The sequence below is a fragment of the Scomber scombrus genome, chromosome 7 (assembly GCF_963691925.1).
Source record: "Scomber scombrus chromosome 7, fScoSco1.1, whole genome shotgun sequence".
In the NCBI taxonomy this organism is placed as follows: Eukaryota; Metazoa; Chordata; class Actinopteri; order Scombriformes; family Scombridae; genus Scomber; species Scomber scombrus.
This window is the reverse complement of record NC_084976.1, coordinates 18,822,172-18,836,458: the sequence shown is the minus strand read 5'-3', so window position 1 is coordinate 18,836,458 and position 14,287 is coordinate 18,822,172. Positions and strand designations below refer to the sequence as shown.

Sequence of the window (14,287 nt, the reverse complement as noted above, 5' to 3'; positions counted from 1 at the left end):
AGAACGAGCAGTGAAGTTGTTTGGATGAGCGGTTAAAAGGAAATATATAAAAAATACTTCATGAACAACACTGCTTTTGCTTCTTCACTGCCTGTGGAGTCAATGAACAGAAATACAGATAGCGCCACACCAAGCCAGCTGACAGTCTTGCCTGGGCCCGGGAAGAGATAATCTTAGATGGGCCCCCACACACCCGGATTTCTCATTTTCCCTTGCTCTTCCTCTCCTCTTCTCTCCTCTGCTCTTCCTCTCCTCTCCTCAGTGTTGGGGAAGCTACTTTGCAAGCATACCTTGTAAAACTACATGTAGTTCAGCCTGACAGTAGTTTGAACAAACTACCCCTGGAGACCCCTAGCTGTAGTTTGTAAAACTACAGCTAAAAAAAGTAGCTTTAGCAACTACCTATACTCATTTAACTCATTTAACTCAGCGTTAAATAAATCAACATGTGGTCTATATGAAACTAAATATAATAGCCTACAAAAAATTCACATGCCAGCAGAAATATGCCTCTCAACTCAGTTTTATTTTTTTAAAGAAAAAAAGCTGACATGTTGGTCAACATACTGTAGGTTCACCATAGACATGTTGGGTAATATAAAGAGAAAATGAAAATCCTACCCCAATACCCACATGTAAATCAGAAATGTAAATCAGTCTACAAAAAATGTAATAAAAAACCCAAAGAGGCAGACATATTCTAGATCGGTGTGTCTTGAACAACAATGTTGGCATGTCATGACATGATTCATGCCTTTTTTTATTTTTTTTATTTAAAATAACATTTATATTATATAGGTCTTTTTTTTATAAAAAATATTTCATGTGCAGGTAGTCGAGTGGTTAGAGCACATGCCATATACGCCGCTAAATAAAGGCGTCCATGCCAACAAAAATATTTCATGTTATTGACCAAAATTGTAGTTTGTAAATTGAGTAGTTAAACTACAAAAAATGACCCAAAAAGTAGTTGAAATACTTGACGCAGCACAACATATGAATGTAGTTTAACTACCAGCAAGTTACAGCAAATTGTAGTTAAGCTATGTAGTTCAACTACATGTAGTTTAAGTCTAACCAACACTGCCTCTCCTCTGCTCTTCCTACTCCTACTCCATCAGACTCGGTCATTTTAGTGGGCCATAGTGCAGGATCGCTGAAATACTTGGGTAAAGTTAGAAAGAGATTGGCAGATTCGAACTTCAGCTATCAATAGCTCACAAACGAAACATTGTTTACAAGCACATTTTTACAAAATGTGCTTGTGTATAATACTTCAATATCATCACTGTCATGTGCTGTCGTTCCATTGATTTCCCTTCAATAGCTTCAATATTATACACAGTAGTCTTCACTATATTCACTCCACACAACAAGGGTCACCTGATAATCAAACTACAACAGTTATTTCAGAAAAAAAATCTTTTTGCATATTTTTGGGGAATTTTATTGTGAAAAATCGTCAATAGCGTTAATATTATACACTGTATACTCACCAAAATCATGCTACACAACAAGGGTCACCTGATAATCATACTACAACAGTTATTTCAGAACATTTTGTTTTTGTTTATTTTTGGGTAATTTTATTGTGAAAAATCGTCAATAGCGTTAATATTATACACTGTATACCCCATCCTGAGGAGGGCGGAAAGGGCGCAGCTCAAGAGATTGGTTGGCGTGGGACTCAGACCAGACCTTAGGATGGAATGCAGGATTAGGGCGCAGCAGCACTCCAGCATTCCAAGGCAAGAAGCGGCAGCACTCTTCATGCACGGAAAGGGCATGTAGCTCACCCACCCTTTTTGTCGACACAATAGCCAACAAGAATGTAGTCTTGAGCGAAAGCCATTTCAGCTCAACCGTTTCCAGAGGCTCGAACGGCCCATGCCGCAAGGCTGACAAAACCATCTCCAAATCCCATGGGGGGACACCCGGCCTCCTGGGAGAGGGAGCAACCCTACAAGCCCCCCTAAAGAACTGAGCAATAAGGTCACAACAACCCTGTGCCAGTTTACGAGGCCCAACATGGGCCGCCTTTATGGCTGCCACCGTCCCCCTCAACGTCGAGGGAGACTTGCCTGCCTCTAACAGCTCCTGAAGGAACTGAAGGATACCAGGGGCCATACAGGAGAGGGGATCCACGTGTCGTGAGGCACACCATGATTGAAACACCCCCCAACGATAGGAATAAGCAACCCTGGTCGAGGGAGCCCGGGCCCCCTGCAAAGTACCCACTACAGACTGGGGGAATCCCAAGGCTAGAAATTCGGCCCTCTCAGGGGCCATGCCCAAAGCCTGAGGCCCTGGGGAAAAGGATGAAAAAGAGTTCCCTCGGCCTGGGACGGGAGGTCCCGGCGAATGGGTAGCTCCCACGGTTGTCCCTGAAGAAGGGGCGGAATCTCGGCAAACCAAATCATCTGGGGCCAATTGGGGGCCACCAGGATGAGGCTGGACTCTCTGTAGGAGTTGGTGCAGGAGGAGGAACGGAGGGAAGGCATACAGGAGGCCCAGTGGCCACTGATGTGCCATCACATCCGTCCCTAAGGGAGGATTGTCCCTCCCCATGGAGAAAGAGAGGGGACAATGAGTGTTCTCCCTGGATGCAGAAAGATCTGCCACGGCTGTGCCGTAGCGATCCCATATTCCGCTCACAACCTCTGGATGCAGCTGCCACTCTCCGGGAAAGGGTCCCCCCCTGGAGAGCCGATCTACAGCAAGGTTCTCCCGACCCGGCACGTATGTGGCCCTCAGGGACTTGAACTGGGGATGAGCCCACTCCCATATTGCCCGAGCCAATCTGCACAGGCGAAGGGAACCTAGGCCCCCTTGCCTGTTGATATATGCCGCCGCTACTGTACTGTCTGTTCTCACCAGCACATGGCGGTCCTGTAGCTCTGGCAGGAAGTGCAGAAGAGCCAAATGGGTAGCCTGCAGCTCCAAAACATTTATGTGCTGCGCTAACCAGGGTCCGTGCCAAAGGCCGCTGATGCCCTTGCCTTCGTGGACAGCCCCCCAGCCTACAAGGGATGCATCTGATGACACCACCTGGCGACGCAACACAAGCCCCAGTACCGTCCCACGTGCCAAGTTGGTCGGCCGCCGCCACCAACGGAGAGCCACACACAGTCTGCGCATCACCAATACGCTGGCCTGCAGATTCCTCTGTGGGCAAAATCCAAGGTCTAGGAGGCAGCGCTGCACTGGGCGCATGTTCAGAAGAGCCAGGGGTATGACATGCACTGTGGCTGCCAAGAGGCGGAGACATAGCCAGGTCACCCTGGCCCCAAGCCGGAACTGGGACAAGCAAGCCCTGAGGGCGGCCTGTCTCACAGGAGTCAAGTAAAGAGTCCCTGCCCTGGCATCCAAACACATGCCTAGGAACTCCGTGGACTGTGAGGGCTGGAGCCTGCTCTTCTTCCTGTTGAGGTGCAGGCCTAGGTACTCTAAGTGATGCTGGAGACGAGCCACATCTCTGCGGCACTGCCCCTCCGAGCGAGCACACATGTTGGCTGGCCTCCAAAAGGACCCGTAGATCACTGGAAGCAGCAGAACCTAATTGAGGTGGTCTTGGCTGTGGGGCTGGTCCCGGCCCCGCCGGATCATAACAGACATCTCTTGTGTGACCGGCAAACCGGTGTCACAAGCCGCCACGCTTTCATCAGCCCGGGTAGCAAAGACAGTCGCAGCAATCCAGAGAGGGGCCCGTAGACCAGCTCTCCCAAACTCAAAGTCAGTGGATATTGTGCACACAAGCCGTCTAAACCCCCCCCCCCCACACACACACACACATATGGGATATGTAGAATGGAGAGATAGTCTTGACAGGATATAGAAAGTGTTAGAATATATATTAATAATTTTTCCTCAAGCTATTTTTTTATATTCTAAGTCAAATGTTATCCACCAATAAGAAAATGTAGTAAACCTAAGGAGAACACCAATGCCCATGTTGCAAATATTTAAATCACTCCAGTTCTGGAAAAAAAAAAAGTTTATTGTTTCAGACATTACTGTCAATACTGTAAAAGGAGCTCACACCTGAGTCAGAGTCATTTGAAAAGCTTAATAAATGGTTAGATTGCCATCACCTATCAAATAATGAAAAACTATGTACAGAAGTTTCAGTTGTGCAAATGTAGCATGATTTTGGTGAGTATACAGTGTATAATATTAACGCTATTGATGATTTTTCAAAAATAAAATTCCCCTAAAATATGCAAAAAGTTTTTTTTCTGAAATGACTGTTGTAGTATGATTATCAGGTGACCCTTGTTGTGTATCATGATTTTGGTCATCCTACAGTGTATAATATTAACGCTATTGACGATTTTTCACAATAAAATTCCCCAAAAATATGCAAACTTTTTTTCCCCCTGAAATCACTGTTGTAGTATGATTATCAGGTGACCATTGTTGTGTAGCATGATTTTGGTGAGTATACAGTGTATAATATTAACGCTATTGATGATTTTTCAAAAATAAAATTCCCCTAAAATATGCAAAAAGTTTTTTTTCTGAAATGACTGTTGTAGTATGATTATCAGGTGACCCTTGTTGTGTATCATGATTTTGGTCATCCTACAGTGTATAATATTAACGCTATTGACGATTTTTCACAATAAAATTCCCCAAAAATATGCAAACTTTTTTTCCCCCTGAAATGACTGTTGTAGTATGATTATCAGGTGACCATTGTTGTGTAGCATGATTTTGGTGAGTATACAGTGTATAATATTAACGCTATTGATGATTTTTCACAATAAAATTCCCCAAAAATATGCAAACTTGTTTTCCCCCTGAAATCACTGTTGTAGTATGATTATCAGGTGACCATTGTTGTGTAGCATGATTTTGGTGAGTATACAGTGTATAATATTAACGCTATTGATGATTTTTCACAATAATATTCCCCAAAAATATGAAAAAAGATTTATTTTTTTAATGAAATGACTGTTGTAATATGATTATCAGGTGACCATTGTTGTGTAGCATGATTTTGGTGAGTATACAGTGTATAATATTAACGCTATTGATGATTTTTCACAATAAAATTCCCCAAAAATATGCAAAAAGTTTTTTTTTCTGAAATGACTGTTGTAGTATGATTATCAGGTGACCCTTGTTGTGTATCATGATTTTGGTCATCCTACAGTGTATAATATTAACGCTATTGGCGATTTTTCACAATAAAATTCCCCAAAAATATGCAAAAAGATATTTTTTCTGAAATAACTGTTGTAGTTTGATTATCAGGTGACCCTTGTTGTGTATCATGATTTTGGTCATCCTACAGTGTATAATATTAACGCTATTGACGATATTTCAAAATAAAATTCCGCAAAAATATGCAATTTTTTTTTTCCTGAAATAACTGTTGTAGTATGATTATCAGGTGACCATTGTTGTGTAGCATGATTTTGGTGAGTATACAGTGTATAATATTAACGCTATTGATGATTTTTCACAATAAAATTCCCCTAAAATATGAAAAAAGATTTATTTTTTTAAGGAAATGACTATTGTAGTATGATTATCAGGTGACCATTGTTGTGTATCATGATTTTGGTCATCCTACAGTGTATAATATTAACGCTATTGACGATTTTTCACAATAAAATTCCCCTAAAATATGCAAAAAGTTTTTTTTCTGAAATGACTGTTGTAGTATGATTATCAGGTGACCCTTGTTGTGTAGCATGATTTTGGTCATCCTACAGTGTATAATATTAACGCTATTAACGATTTTTCACAATAAAATTCCCCAAAATTATGCAAACTTTTTTTTCCCCTGAAATCACTGTTGTAGTATGATTATCAGGTGACCCTTGTTGTGTAGCATGATTTTGGTCATCCTACACTGTATAATATTAACGCTATTGACGAATTTTCAAAATAAAATTCCCCAAAAATATGCAAACTTTTTTTTTTCCTGAAATAACTGTTGTAGTATGATTATCAGGTGACCATTGTTGTGTAGCATGATTTTGGTGAGTATACAGTGTATAATATTAACGCTATTGATGATTTTTCACAATAAAATTCCCCAAAAATATACAAAAAGATTTTTTTTTAATGAAATGACTGTTGTAGTATGATTATCAGGTGACCATAGTTGTGTATCATGATTTTGGTCATCCTACAGTGTATAATATTAACGCTATTGACGATTTTTCACAATAAAATTCCCCAAAAATATGCAAACTTTTTTTCCCCCTGAAATAACTGTTGTAGTATGATTATCAGGTGACCATTGTTGTGTAGCATGATTTTGGTGAGTATACAGTGTATAATATTAACGCTATTGACGATTTTTCACAATAATATTCCCCAAAAATATGCAAAAAAATTTTTTTTTCATGAAATGACTGTTGTAGTATGATTATCAGGTGACCATTGTTGTGTAGCATGATTTTGGTGAGTATACAGTGTATAATATTAACGCTATTGACGATTTTTCACAATAAAATTCCCCAAAAATATGCAAAAAGTATTTTTTTCTGAAATGACTGTTGTAGTATGATTATCAGGTGACCCTTGTTGTGTATCATGATTTTGGTCATCCTACAGTGTATAATATTAACGCTATTGATGATTTTTCACAATAAAATTCCAAAAAATATACAAACTTTTTTTCCCCCTGAAATCACTGTTGTAGTATGATTATCAGGTGACCATTGTTGTGTAGCATGATTTTGGTGAGTATTCAGTGTATAATATTAACGCTATTGACGATTTTTCACAATAATATTCCCCAAAAATATGCAAAAAGATTTATTTTTTTTCTGAAATGACTGTTGTAGTATGATTATCAGGTGACCCTTGTTGTGTAGCATGATTTTGGTGAGTATACAGTGTATAATATTAACGCTATTGACGATTTTTCACAATAAAATTCCCCAAAAATATGCAAAAAGATTTTTTTTTTTCCTGAAATGACTGTTGTAGTATGATTATCAGGTGACCCTTGTTGTGTATCATGATTTTGGTCATCCTACAGTGTATAATATTAACGCTATTGACGATATTTCAAAATAAAATTCCCCAAAAATATGCAATTTTTTCCCCCTGAAATAACTGTTGTAGTATGATTATCAGGTGACCATTGTTGTGTAGCATGATTTTGGTGAGTATACAGTGTATAATATTAACGCTATTGACGATTTTTCACAATGAAATTCCCCAAAAATATGCAAAACAAATTTTTTTTCTGAAATGACTGTTGTAGTATGATTATCAGGTGACCCTTGTTGTGTATCATGATTTTGGTCATCCTGAAGTGTATAATATTAACGCTATTGACGATTTTTCACAAAAAAATTCCCCTAAAATATGCAAAAAGTTTTTTTTCTGAAATGACTGTTGTAGTATGATTATCAGGTGACCCTTGTTGTGTATCATAATTTTGGTCATCCTACAGTGTATAATATTAACGCTATTGACGATATTTCCAATTTTTTTTTTCCTGAAATAACTTTTGTAGTATGATTATCAGGTGACCATTGTTGTGTAGCATGATTTTGGTGAGTATACAGTGTATAATATTAACGCTATTGACGATTTTTCACAATAAAATTCCCAAAAAATATGCAAAAATATTTTTTTTTTCTGAAATGACTGTTGTAGTATGATTATCAGGTGACCATTTTTGTGTATCATGATTTTGGTCATCCTACAGTGTATAATATTAACGCTATTGATGACTTTTCACAATAAAATTCCCCAAAAATATGCAAACTTTTTTCCCCCCTGAAATGACTGTTGTAGTATGATTATCAGGTGACCCTTGTTGTGTAGCATGATTTTGGTGAGTATACAGTGTATAATATTAACGCTATTGACGATTTTTCACAATAAAATTCCCAAAAAATATGCAAAAAGTTTTTTCTGAAATGACTGTTGTAGTATGATTATCAGGTGACCCTTGTTGTGTATCATGATTTTGGTCATCCTACAGTGTATAATATTAACGCTATTGATGATATTTCAAAATAAAATTCCTCAAAAATATGCAATTTTTTTCCCTGAAATAACTGTTGTAGTATGATTATCAGGTGACCATTGTTGTGAAGCATGATTTTGGTGAGTATACAGTGTATAATATTAACGCTATTGACGATTTTTCACAATAAAATTCCCCAAAAATATGCAAAAACACATTTTTCTGAAATAACTGTTGTAGTACGATTATCAGGTGACCCTTGTTGTGTAGCATGATTTTGGTCATCCTACACTGTATTATATTAACGATATTGAAGTTTTTTTAATATAAAAAATCTCAAATTATATCAAAACTAATTTCCCCAAAATAAATGTTATAGTATGATTATCAGGTGACCCTTGTTGTGTAGCATGATTTTGGTGAGTATACAGTGTATAATATTAACGCTATTGACGATTTTTCACAATAATATTCCCCAAAAATATGAAATAGATTTATTTTTTTAATGAAATGACTGTTGTAGTATGATTATCAGGTGACCCTTGTTGTGTAGCATGATTTTGGTCATCCTAGAGTGTATAATATTAACGCTATTGACGATTTTTCACAATAAAATTCCCCTAGAATATGCAATATTTTTTTTTCTGAAATGACTGTTGTAGTATGATTATCAGGTGACCCTTGTTGTGTATCATAATTTTGGTCATCCTACAGTGTATAATATTAACGCTATTGACGATATTTCCAATTTTTTTTTTCCTGAAATAACTGTTGTAGTATGATTATCAGGTGACCCTTGTTGTGTAGCATGATTTTGGTGAGTATACAGTGTATAATATTAACGCTATTGACGATTTTTCACAATAATATTCCCCAAAAATATGAAATAGATTTATTTTTTTAATGAAATGACTGTTGTAGTATGATTATCAGGTGACCCTTGTTGTGTATCATGATTTTGGTCATCCTACAGTGTATAATATTAACGCTATTGACGATTTTTCACAATAAAATTCCCCAAAAATATGCAAACTTTTTTTCCCCCTGAAATGACTGTTGTAGTATGATTATCAGGTGACCCTAGTTGTGTATCATGATTTTGGTCATCCTACAGTGTATAATATTAACGCTATTGACGATTTTTCACAATAAAATTCCCCAAAAATATGCAAAACGTTTTTTTTTCTGAAATGACTGTTGTAGTATGATTATCAGGTGACCCTTGTTGTGTATCATGATTTTGGTCATCCTACAGTGTATAAGATTAACGCTATTGACGATTTTTCACAATAAAATTCCCCAAAAATATGCAAACTTTTTTTTCCCCTGAAATAACTGTTGTAGTATGATTATCAGGTGACCATTGTTGTGTAGCATGATTTTGGTGAGTATACAGTGTATAATATTAACGCTATTGACGATTTTTCACAATAAAATTCCCCAAAAATATGCAAAAAGATTTTTTTTTCTGAAATGACTGTTGTAGTATGATTATCAGGTGACCATTGTTGTGTATCATGATTTTGGTCATCCTACAGTGTATAATATTAACGCTATTGACGATTTTTCACAATAAAATTCCCCAAAAATATGCAAACTTTTTTTTCCCCTGAAATAACTGTTGTAGTATGATTATCAGGTGACCATTGTTGTGTAGCATGATTTTGGTGAGTATACAGTGTATAATATTAACGCTATTGACGATTTTTCACAATAAAATTCCCCAAAAATATGCAAAAAGATTTTTTTTTCTGAAATGACTGTTGTAGTATTATTATCAGGTGACCATTGTTGTGTATCATGATTTTGGTCATCCTACAGTGTATAATATTAACGCTATTGATGACTTTTCACAATAAAATTCCCCAAAAATATGCAAACTTTTTTCCCCCCTGAAATCACTGTTGTAGTATGATTATCAGGTGACCCTTGTTGTGTAGCATGATTTTGGTGAGTATACAGTGTATAATATTAACGCTATTGACGATTTTTCACAATAAAATTCCCAAAAAATATGCAAAAAGATTTTTCTGAAATGACTGTTGTAGTATGATTATCAGATGACCCTTGTTGTGTATCATGATTTTGGTCATCCTACAGTGTATAATATTAACGCTATTGATGATATTTCAAAATAAAATTCCCCAAAAATATGCAATTTTTTTTTTCTGAAATAACTGTTGTAGTATGATTATCAGGTGACCATAGTTGTGTATCATGATTTTGGTCATCCTACAGTGTAAAATATTAACGCTATTGACGATTTTTCACAATAAAATTCCCCAAAAATATGCAAAACGATTTTTTTTTCTGAAATGACTGTTGTAGTATGATTATCAGGTGACCCTTGTTGTGTATCATGATTTTGGTCATCCTAGAGTGTATAATATTAACGCTATTGACGATTTTTCACAATAAAATTCCCCTAGAATATGCAAAAAGTTTTTTTTCTGAAATGACTGTTGTAGTATGATTATCAGGTGACCATTGTTGTGTAGCATGATTTTGGTGAGTATACAGTGTATAATATTAACGCTATTGACGATTTTTCACAATAAAATTCCCCAAAAATATGCAAAAAGATTAATTTTTTTAATGAAATGACTGTTGTAGTATTATTATCAGGTGACCATTGTTGTGAAGCATGATTTTGGTGAGTATACAGTGTATAATATTAACGCTATTGACGATATTTCCAATTTTTTTTTTCCTGAAATAACTGTTGTAGTATGATTATCAGGTGACCATTGTTGTGTAGCATGATTTTGGTGAGTATACAGTGTATAATATTAACGCTATTGACGATTTTTCACAATAAAATTCCCAAAAAATATGCAAAAAGATTAATTTTTTTAATTAAATGACTGTTGTAGTATGATTATAAGGTGACCATTGTTGTGAAGCATGATTTTGGTGAGTATACAGTGTATAATATTAACGCTATTGACGATTTTTCACAATAAAATTCCCCAAAAATATGCAAAAACACATTTTTCTGAAATAACTGTTGTAGTACAATTATCAGGTGACCCTTGTTGTGTAGCATGATTTTGGTCATCCTACACTGTATTATATTAACGATATTGAAGTTTTTTTAATATAAAAAATCTCAAATTATATCAAAACTAATTTCCCCAAAATAAATGTTGTAGTATGATTATCAGGTGACCCTTGTTGTGTATCATGATTTTGGTGAGTATACAGTGTATAATATTAACGCTATTGACGATTTTTCACAATAATATTCCCCAAAAATATGAAATAGATTAATTTTTTTAATGAAATGACTGTTGTAGTATGATTATCAGGTGACCCTTGTTGTGTATCATGATTTTGGTCATCCTACAGTGTATAATATTAACGCTATTGACGATTTTTCACAATAAAATTCCCCAAAAATATGCAAACTTTTTTTCCCCCTGAAATAACTGTTGTAGTATGATTATCAGGTGACCATTGTTGTGTAGCATGATTTTGGTGAGTATACAGTGTATAATATTAACGCTATTGACGATTTTTCACAATAATATTCCCCAAAAATATGAAAAAAGATTTATTTTTTTAATGAATTGACTGTTGTAGTATGATTATCAGGTGACCCTTGTTGTGTATCATAATTTTGGTCATCCTACAGTGTATAATATTAACGCTATTGACGATTTTTCACAATAAAATTCCCCAAAAATATGCAAAACGTTTTTTTTCTGAAATGACTGTTGTAGTATGATTATCAGGTGACCCTTGTTGTGTATCATGATTTTGGTCATCCTACAGTGTATAAGATTAACGCTATTGACGATTTTTCACAATAAAATTCCCCAAAAATATGCAAACTTTTTTTTCCCCTGAAATAACTGTTGTAGTATGATTATCAGGTGACCATTGTTGTGTAGCATGATTTTGGTGAGTATACAGTGTATAATATTAACGCTATTGACGATTTTTCACAATAAAATTCCCCAAAAATATGCAAAAAGATTTTTTTTTTCTGAAATGACTGTTGTAGTATGATTATCAGGTGACCATTTTTGTGTATCATGATTTTGGTCATCCTACAGTGTATAATATTAACGCTATTGATGACTTTTCACAATAAAATTCCCCAAAAATATGCAAACTTTTTTCCCCCCTGAAATCACTGTTGTAGTATGATTATCAGGTGACCCTTGTTGTGTAGCATGATTTTGGTGAGTATACAGTGTATAATATTAACGCTATTGACGATTTTTCACAATAAAATTCCCAAAAAATATGCAAAAAGATTTTTCTGAAATGACTGTTGTAGTATGATTATCAGGTGACCCTTGTTGTGTATCATGATTTTGGTCATCCTACAGTGTATAATATTAACGCTATTGATGATATTTCAAAATAAAATTCCCCAAAAATATGCAATTTTTTTTTCATGAAATAACTGTTGTAGTATGATTATCAGGTGACCATTGTTGTGTAGCATGATTTTGGTCATCCTACAGTGTAAAATATTAACGCTATTGACGATTTTTCACAATAAAATTCCCCAAAAATATGCAAAACAATTTTTTTTTCTGAAATGACTGTTGTAGTATGATTATCAGGTGACCCTTGTTGTGTATCATGATTTTGGTGAGTATACAGTGTATAATATTAACGCTATTGACTATTTTTCACAATAAAATTCCCCTAGAATATGCAAAAAGTTTTTTTTCTGAAATGACTGTTGCAGTATGATTATCAGGTGACCATTGTTGTGTAGCATGATTTTGGTGAGTATACAGTGTATAATATTAACACTATTGACGATTTTTCACAATAAAATTCCCCAAAAATATGCAAAAAGATTAATTTTTTTAATGAAATGACTGTTGTAGTATTATTATCAGGTGACCATTGTTGTGAAGCATGATTTTGGTGAGTATACAGTGTATAATATTAACGCTATTGACGATATTTCCAATTTTTTTTTTTCTGAAATAACTGTTGTAGTATGATTATCAGGTGACCATTGTTGTGTAGCATGATTTTGGTGAGTATACAGTGTATAATATTAACGCTATTGACGATTTTTCACAATAAAATTCCCCAAAAATATGAAAAAAGATTAATTTTTTTAATTAAATGACTGTTGTAGTATGATTATCAGGTGACCATTGTTGTGAAGCATGATTTTGGTGAGTATACAGTGTATAATATTAACGCTATTGACGATTTTTCACAATAAAATTCCCCAAAAATATGCAAAAAGTTTTTTTTTCTGAAATGACTGTTGTAGTATGATTATCAGGTGACCATTTTTGTGTATCATGATTTTGGTCATCCTACAGTGTATAATATTAACGCTATTGATGACTTTTCACAATAAAATTCCCCAAAAATATGCAAACTTTTTTCCCCCCTGAAATCACTGTTGTAGTATGATTATCAGGTGACCCTTGTTGTGTAGCATGATTTTGGTGAGTATACAGTGTATAATATTAACGCTATTGACGATTTTTCACAATAAAATTCCCAAAAAATATGCAAAAAGTTTTTTCTGAAATGACTGTTGTAGTATGATTATCAGGTGACCCTTGTTGTGTATCATGATTTTGGTCATCCTACAGTGTATAATATTAACGCTATTGATGATATTTCAAAATAAAATTCCCCAAAAATATGCAATTTTTTTTTCCTGAAATAACTGTTGTAGTATGATTATCAGGTGACCATTGTTGTGTAGCATGATTTTGGTGAGTATACAGTGTATAATATTAACGCTATTGACGATTTTTCACAATGAAATTCCCCAAAAATATGCAAAACAAATTTTTTTTCTGAAATGACTGTTGTAGTATGATTATCAGGTGACCCTTGTTGTGTATCATGATTTTGGTCATCCTGAAGTGTATAATATTAACGCTATTGACGATTTTTCACAAAAAAATTCCCCTAAAATATGCAAAAAGTTTTTTTTCTGAAATGACTGTTGTAGTATGATTATCAGGTGACCCTTGTTGTGTATCATGATTTTGGTCATCCTACAGTGTATAATATTAACGCTATTGACGATTTTTCATATTAAAATTCCCCAAATATATGCAAAAACACATTTTTCTGAAATAACTGTTGTAGTACGATTATCAGGTGACCCTTGTTGTGTAGCATGATTTTGGTCATCCTACACTGTATTATATTAACGATATTGAAGTTTTTTTAATATAAAAAATCTCAAATTATATCAAAACTAATTTCCCCAAAATAAATGTTGTAGTATGATTATCAGGTGACCCTTGTTGTGTAGCATGATTTTGGTCATCCTACACCTTATAATATTAACGCTATTGACGAATTTTCAAAATAAAATTCCCTAAAAATATGCAAACTTTT

At 34.9% G+C, this 14,287-nt stretch overlaps 1 protein-coding gene across 1 annotated transcript in view; it reads right to left on the bottom strand.

Moving 5' to 3' along the window:
* The window catches only part of zgc:158689 (uncharacterized protein LOC791177 homolog), a 29,507-nt gene that overhangs the window by 896 nt on the left and 14,324 nt on the right, over positions 1 to 14,287 (bottom strand). The window lies entirely within an intron of this gene.